We start from the raw sequence: 8,170 nt of genomic DNA on the forward strand, positions 1-8,170 counted from the left end.
GATCCTTTAATATATTCAATATCAAAATCAAAAACACTTAAAATAGCTTGCCATCTAGCGAAAATATGTTTTGAAGCAATATTTTCAACATCTTTTTCAATAACATATTTAGCACTTTTGCAATCAATACGTAACAAAAACTTTTGGTTTAATAAATCACTTTGAAATTTTGAAATATATAGTACTATAGATAAAATCTCATTTTTAATAGTACTATAATTTAACTGTGCATTATTCCAAATTCCAGAATAGAAACGAACAATTTGTTTAGATGACTCTGGGGAAACTCTTTGTTTCAGAATACCAACATAACCAATGTCAGAGACATCGATTTCAACAATTTTGAAAGCATCAACAATAGGAATACCAAGACAAGGCAATGTCTTAACATGAGACTTGATTTGTTTAACAAGAGAAGTATGGACATCACACCAAGGAGGAGGATTACTTTGTAACCGGTCAAAAAGAAGTTTACATTGTTTCCTCATTTCCTTGTAGAAATCAGTAACATAATTTAGGGACCCAAGAAATCTCTGGAGTTGAGTTTTATCAGTGATAACATCAAGAAACTTATTGACAAATTGAATGGCTCTATTAACATCAAGAAACTTATTGGCAAATTGAATGGCTCTATCTATAGGACGAATTTGTCCTTCAAAGATGTCATAGCCAAGGAAGCGAACTTTTGTTTGAAACAATTTGATTTTCTTAGCAGAGACAACAAGACCATTTCTTTTGATAGTATCTAGAAACGAATACAAATGTTTCCAGTGTTCATCAATAGAGCTGGAATAAACAAGAACATCATCAATGTAAACAATGGTGAAATGGCTGACAGAATTGAAAATGTCATTCATAATATTTTGGAATTCACTAGGAGCACTCTTAAGACCAAAAGGCATCACATTCCACTTATAATGACCAAAAGGAGTGGTAAAAGCAGTTTTATACCTATCATTCTCACTAATCTGGATCTACCAAAATCCAGATTCCATATCAAACTTGGAAAATATCATAGCCTTGCTTAGTCTATGAACTAAATCATTTTTATTGGGTATGGGATACCTAATGCATTCTAAGACTTTATTCAAGGGCTTATAATTGATGACTAAGCGAGGGGTTCCTCTCTCAATCTCAGCATTTTTTTGAACATAGAAAGCAGCACAAGACCAGGGGGACTTGCTATTCCTTATGAGTTTTTTCTAAAGTAAATCATTGATTTCTTTTTTACAAAACTCAATAGTTTCAGCATTCATTTGAACAAGGCGAGCTTTAGTAGGAATGTTCTTTTCATCAAAATCTTTAACATAAGGCAAGTCAACTATATGTTTTTCTTCTATGCCAAAAAGCATTAGGAACTTCAGAGCAAACATCATCCATCAAAATTTTCTAAAAATTATCAATTTTTTATTGTAACAATTTATCAAAAAGTTGTTCAGCAATTTTCTTGTATCTAACTTCTTGCTGAAGGAAGTTAAGATGTTTGGTTTTAGCATGAATCAGATTTAAAGCATCATCAACATCAATTTCAAACTTTGAAGCAAATTTGAATTTTACTTTATGTCCAAAAGGATCAGTAGTAATTCCATCATGTTCAACAAGAAAAGGATACAAAGCATTTATAAATGGCAGACCAAGAATCACTTTATCAGTCATGTTTTTAACAAGAACATAAGGAATCTTGAAACAAACATTATCATGACAAACATGAGCATTATTCAATTCATATTTAATTTTCATTTGACTAACATTAGTAGAAACCAATCTTTCAGTTGATTTTTCAAAATATTTTGAAGGAATTAATCCTTCTTGGATATAGTTCATATCCGCACTAAAATCAATCATAGCAATAATAGTGAAATGATAATCATGGGAAACAACAATTTTGACTTTTGTAAACCATTTTGGAGGAAGCACTTTATTAACAAGATTAAGTTGAGAATTATCAACAATACCTTTATCAGAAAGAAAAACCTGTTGACTGGATTCATCTCCATCTTTTTGTTCATCTTGTTCATTATCAGATGGATTTTGATCAAGATTTTGATCAATTTTTAACAATAACAATTCTTGTTTAAGATTATTGTTATCACTTTTAATGCTTTTAAATTCATTTTTTAACTCAATTATTTCTTGTTTAACAACAGTGATTTCATGTTGAAAATCATTAACAGTTAAATCTTTGGATTTCTTTTTATTAAATCTTTCCAAAGTTTCTTCAAAGCTTATAGTTGATTTTAGTTTTTTACTAGTTTCATCTTTTATTAAATTTTTCTTAAGCTTATCCAAATATTCTTTTTGCAATTCAAGGTTTTCAATTTGACTTATCAGTTTAATCAACAAACTTTCATTTTCTTCACTTTTAGTGAGAACATTAATAGATTTAATAACATTACAACCGGAATCTCTACAACCAATTTTAACATTAGGTGAATAAGAAGAATCATCAGCAGATTGATAGCAAGAATCAGATGAGGAAGAAAAATCATCTTCCAAAGAATCAAACAAATTGTTTGATTCAAGGATTGTGAATAATTCTTCTTGGTCTTTATCATCAATAAACTTTTCTTTCCAATAAGGCTTGTAGCAATCTTTCCGAAGCATAACTCTGGAAATGAAAACATCTTGGTACCATCTGTAATTAGACATAGTAGGACATCTCAAATTATTCAGATAATCAGAAATGTGAGACGAAATATTAGACAAAGTACCAACAAAATGTTTGAGAATAGTATAGACCAAGGTATTGACATCGTCAGGTATACCTTTGCCAATACTTTCATCAAAAATAGGCAAACCTTCATCATTCTTTTTAACAACATGTTTAATAGATTCTCTGGAATCTTCTGTGAGATATGAATCCCACCATCCACGAAAAGTACTAGAAAAACCAGTAGCAAGGAGGTCAACAATTTCAGGGTGATCCAGATTATGGTTATTAATATAAGCAATTCCAACCATAGACATATGACCCATTTTATTAATGATTTCTTGTTTAGATAAACCATCAATATTTCATTCATAAATTTTATCAGCAGAAACAGAAAATTGTGTTTGAAAATATCTTTCTTCAAACTACATATCAGGAGGAGTAGGTTTTGAATACCAGTTTTTTGTAAAAGACATGGGTTTAGAATTTCCAACAAATCTTTTAATTTCTAGTAAGTCATCATCAAAAACCTTTTTTGCAGAAATAGAAGATAATGAATTAGAATCTGTGTTTTCATCAAAAACAATTTCTTTTTCCTTTCTTGAAATGGTGCAAGCAGCACTTTTAGAAGTACCTTCAATTTTAACTTTTAAATCAAAAAGCATTTTCTCAACAATGTCAAGAGTTTTAGCTTGGGAAGTTTTAAACTTCAATTTTCCATCTTGATTGGGTAAATCAATCAAAGGTTTCTCAAGTTTTGAAACAGGGGTTTTTTTTTAAAAAAAATTCTTTAATACGGTCAAGTTGTTGACCAATAATATGCAAGGATTCATTAGTAAAATTGTTTTGTTCAATAATACTAAAAACAGGAGTATCAGCATTAGCATCATCATCAACAATTTTAAAAAGGGAGGCCTTCACTTCCGTCTTTTGACAAGTTATCAAAACTGTCTCAAGAGGCGGATGGCTAGACCTAACAATGGTTTTATCTTCTTTAACAAAATTTGATTTCTTTATCACATTCAAATGATTTTTTGAAACTTCATTTTTTGGAACATAATAGTTTTCAAGGAAATCAAAAAAAAAAAAAAAAGTTTCTTCAATTGATTCATCTTTTCTTTCCATTTCCTTTTAACATGGTCTTTTTCAGACTGAGCAAAAGTACTTTGGTAATATTTTCTTTTATCTTTGTTTTTAGCATAAATAAATTCATTATACAATGAAACCATATCCATTTCAAAGCTTTCATTCAAAACATTCAAAACTCTTAATTGATTTGGGTAATCAGGGGTTTTGATAGGGGGAAAATCAAAAACAGATGGAGACACAGATCTAGTGTCATCTTCTTCTTCATTAGCAGTTCTGCCATATGGAGAGAAAGCTTCAGGTTTAGTAGAATAGAAAATAGTACTGACTTGGGATTTATCACTTAAAACACCTTTTAGCTTTAAATCAGTGGGTTTTTCAAAACTCTTTTGCAAAAATTCATTGAGTTCTTGATCTTGTTTTGAAATACTTTCAGATCTAGCAAAGGAATGTCTTCCTTCGTTGATCCTCAAGGGTTGATTATTTTGAAAACTTATTTTAACAATACCATCAAGATATTGTTGAATATGAGTGAGATCTAACTCATCAAAAGCAGGTTTAGCAAGAGGGGTTTCTTGTTCCAACAACCATTTAGTGGGAAGCTTAACATCTTGCCATTGAATCATTTTTGGAACTTGAACTTTAGCATCAGGAGTTGAACATTGGATTAACATGGTTTTACCAGCAGGTTCTCTCTATTGATCCTTGCACCAGGATTCAATTGAGTACCCAAAAGTCTGTAATAAATGCGATAAATCAAAGCAAAAGGCTTACTACCTTCATCCATATGATAACCAGATGAAGCAATATTCAAGGTTAAAGCTTTAACAATATTAGGATCATCCAAAGCAAGAGTAATATCAGGATAACAGGTGAAATAAACAGGACCATCATATAAAGAAGCAGTAATCATAGCAAAAATGCTATCTTTAAAGTTCTTAAATCTAGCATCTCTTAAACACATGAGAATAGAAGCATTTATACCTTTTCTAGTAAGTGGTTTAATAGCAACTTGAACCATACCAATATGCAAATAACTGAATTTTTTAGCAATAAAATCAGCAATGTTTCTTTTAGAAAACAAGCAACATTTTTCATGAGTTCTTGAAATAGAAAATGTTTGTTCAACAGTTCTAACTTTGTAATTAGAATAAAATCTATTTTCAATCCAACAAGTTTTGTAAATAGTTTTAGTATCAACTTTGAGAATATTCTATTTATGGAAACCAGGGAACTCATTATCTACAACAGTGTGATCTTCTTTATTTACAATATCAGGAGGACAACCAGTCCTAGAGCTGATAGAGGAGTTGGATCTCCACATCCTATCCATACTATCCTAGTTTTAACACTCAATTATCATGTTTTTCTTAACACCGTTGCATTTCGTAACACATACCCTAAGCAACCCTATACCTCTCATGCCCTACACGCCCTCTCTGGCTCAAACGAACCTTACTATTCGGTTCTAAGAATTCACTTTACGACTAGGGTGGCGCCAACGATGGTAAAAAGGGAACACAACCAAGGAGTATCAAAGTTTCGGGTAGACACAGACAGAAAAACAGAGAACACAATAACACTATATATATATATATATATATATATATATATAAACAAAGTTTAGCTACAAAATTGGTTGTAGCATAAGGTTACAATCTTACTTAATAAAATAAACATTATTACATATTTTGAAAATCTAACTATTGAATTGTATGTTCTTTATATTCTTAATATACATGTCAACTTTTATGTCAATTAGATGTTATCTATACTATCTAGAAGAGGGATCTCTTCTTTAAACTGGACTTTTATATGTTTCAAAAATACAATGAAGGGTAATTTTTCTTAGAAATTGGGTCATAAATGTCAAATAAATAACAAATAACAAATTTATCTATACTTTCTACAACACCTACAGCTACTATTATTTTGAAATAAAAAAGAAAACTCCTAAAATTTAGCCTTTTTTTGTTCATTTTTCATCAAAATAAAGAACCTCTAGTTTAAAATTTAAAAATGAAAAAAAAAAAAAAAAAAAAAAAAAAAAAAAAAAAAAAACCTAAGAGAACTCCTAAAATTTAGCCTTCTTTTCCATACGTTCATCTTATTTTTTTCCTACCCAACATTTTCTCTATATCACTACACCACTTTCAAAAAAGAAATCATAGTTATGGCTTATCTCTAAAGTTTGTTATTTTTATTTGTTTGAAATAAAAAAATTATCATGTTCATCTTTCTTCTTTTTTTAAATCTCATGTCACAAGAAGTCCCAATTCCGAATAAAACACCTCAAACTTTTTTTTAATAAAAAAATATACTACCCATTTAAAAAGGAATTACTTGTTCTTATTCCAATCATTTCTCTATATCACTACACCACTTTCAAACACACATTCAAAAAAGAAATGACATTTTTTGCTTATATCTAAAGTTTATCCTTTTGTTTGAAAAAAAAAAAATATATATATATATATATATATTACATTCATCTTTTTTTTCTTTTTTTTTTAATATTACTTCACAATTAATTTTTGAAATATTTGCAAAACAATAGCAAAACAGAAATACAAAATTTGGAGAAAGAGTATGCTCTAGGAGCACCCACCCTCTTCCAGTACCTTCTGTACAAAAATTTTCATCTCATCCTCTATATAGACAACTAGCCTCTACACACATGTGTTGTGTATGCTCAGAGGCTCTACTATTTTTTATTGTTTTTTTTTTTTTTTGGTCTATAAAAATAAATTTCATATATACTAATTTGGGATTGTTGCATTATCCAATCACCAAAATTTCTAGGGGAGTGATGAGATGCAGTATGAAAATTTTATTTTATTCACAAACGTATAAATCTCATCACACTCCTATGAATTTTGGTGATTGAATAATGCAACAACTCCAAATTAGTATATACAAAATTAATTTTTATTGATAAAAAAAAAAAAAATAGAAGAGCTTCTAGTTGCGCGTGTAGATACTAGTTTCCTATATGATCTATAAGCTTATATTTTATGTATAATTTTAAACTACAAAAAACTTGCCATGTAAAGAATTTAGGCAGCATTTATTTCAGCTGTAAAGGAAATCAAGAAAACATTTTACATTGTGCTTGCTATTTGGGATGCTCAGAAAATTCGGTCAAACCAGAAATATCATTCATTGACCGTAAAATATGTGGGTCTTGAGTGTAAAATAGATTACACTTCTATTTTACTTTCAAACCATTTCTAGCCGAGAGAGAGAGAGAGATAGAGAGAGATTGAATCAAGTCTGATCGTCGCCACCACCCTCTAGATTGTCTCATCCTCCTCTTGATCTTGTCACTGCGGCCCTTTGGGTCAGATCATCTCCTCTCGATCTTGTCGCCACACTCGCCGATCTACCTTCTCTCTCTTTCCCTCTAGCCAATCAAGGCCGGATTGGACACTGCATGTAACTGATCTAGTTTCTTCTCTCTCTCATCTCACTTTTTCTCTCTAACCCGAACCAAACCCCAACTGGGTTTTGTGTCTAATTTTCTTTGATCTCTGATTTTGTTGTTGTGGTGGTGGTGTGGGTGGTGGTGTTTTGGTGGTTTTTGTGTGGTGTGGGTGGTGGTGGATTTTGTGTGGCATGGTGGTGGGTTTTGTATGGATGGTGGTGGATTTTGTGTAGATGGTGATGGGTTTTGTGTGGGTGGTGGTGGATTTTCAGTGGGTGGTGATGGCAACAGAGTAGTGGTGGCAGTTTTTTCCCTTTCCCGATCTAGATATTGTGTGAGTGGTGGTGGGTTGTGCTTGTCCTTGGTGGTGGTGGTTGGCTTGGGTTTACATTTTCTGAAAATAGATTTTTTACATCCAAGACCAAATGCAAGAAATAATTTTCTGGCGTAATTTTCACAACACAGTCAATCAATAGAAAATGTTTTCCATTACGTAAGATATTTTCAACTGAAAATATTTTACACTTGGAAAACATTTTATATATTGCCAAACACAGTTTTATTGATGACATAGTTATTGATCTTTAATTTTTTAGAAATTTTGCAAGTATGGGGGATATAAAAAGAAGATGTAATCTAACAGTGAATTTTTCAAAATTCAAATTCAATAAAAATATATTAAGTAAAATTGTAGTCAAAGGTTATAACTAATTTTGTAGCTAAACTTTGTACTATATACATTGGTTAAATTCTTCTTGATTCAGCTGGCCGCAATTCCATTCATTCATGACCCCACTTGGCCCATGGAAAAACAAACGAAACCAAGAAATCTTATCTATTATTTTGTTAGCAATGATTTTTGGAGCTGATATTTTAGCTTCTACCTACCTGATAAAAAGAGGGTAATGCTATGCGTTACTTTCAGTTTAATTCGTTGGAAAACTTTTCCTGATTTCCTCATAAGGTGGACTCAAATAGTCAAATCCTTTTCCGACTTGCTAAACAAAAAA

This window comes from Quercus lobata, chromosome 2, assembly GCF_001633185.2.
Source record: "Quercus lobata isolate SW786 chromosome 2, ValleyOak3.0 Primary Assembly, whole genome shotgun sequence".
Taxonomy (NCBI): Eukaryota; Viridiplantae; Streptophyta; class Magnoliopsida; order Fagales; family Fagaceae; genus Quercus; species Quercus lobata.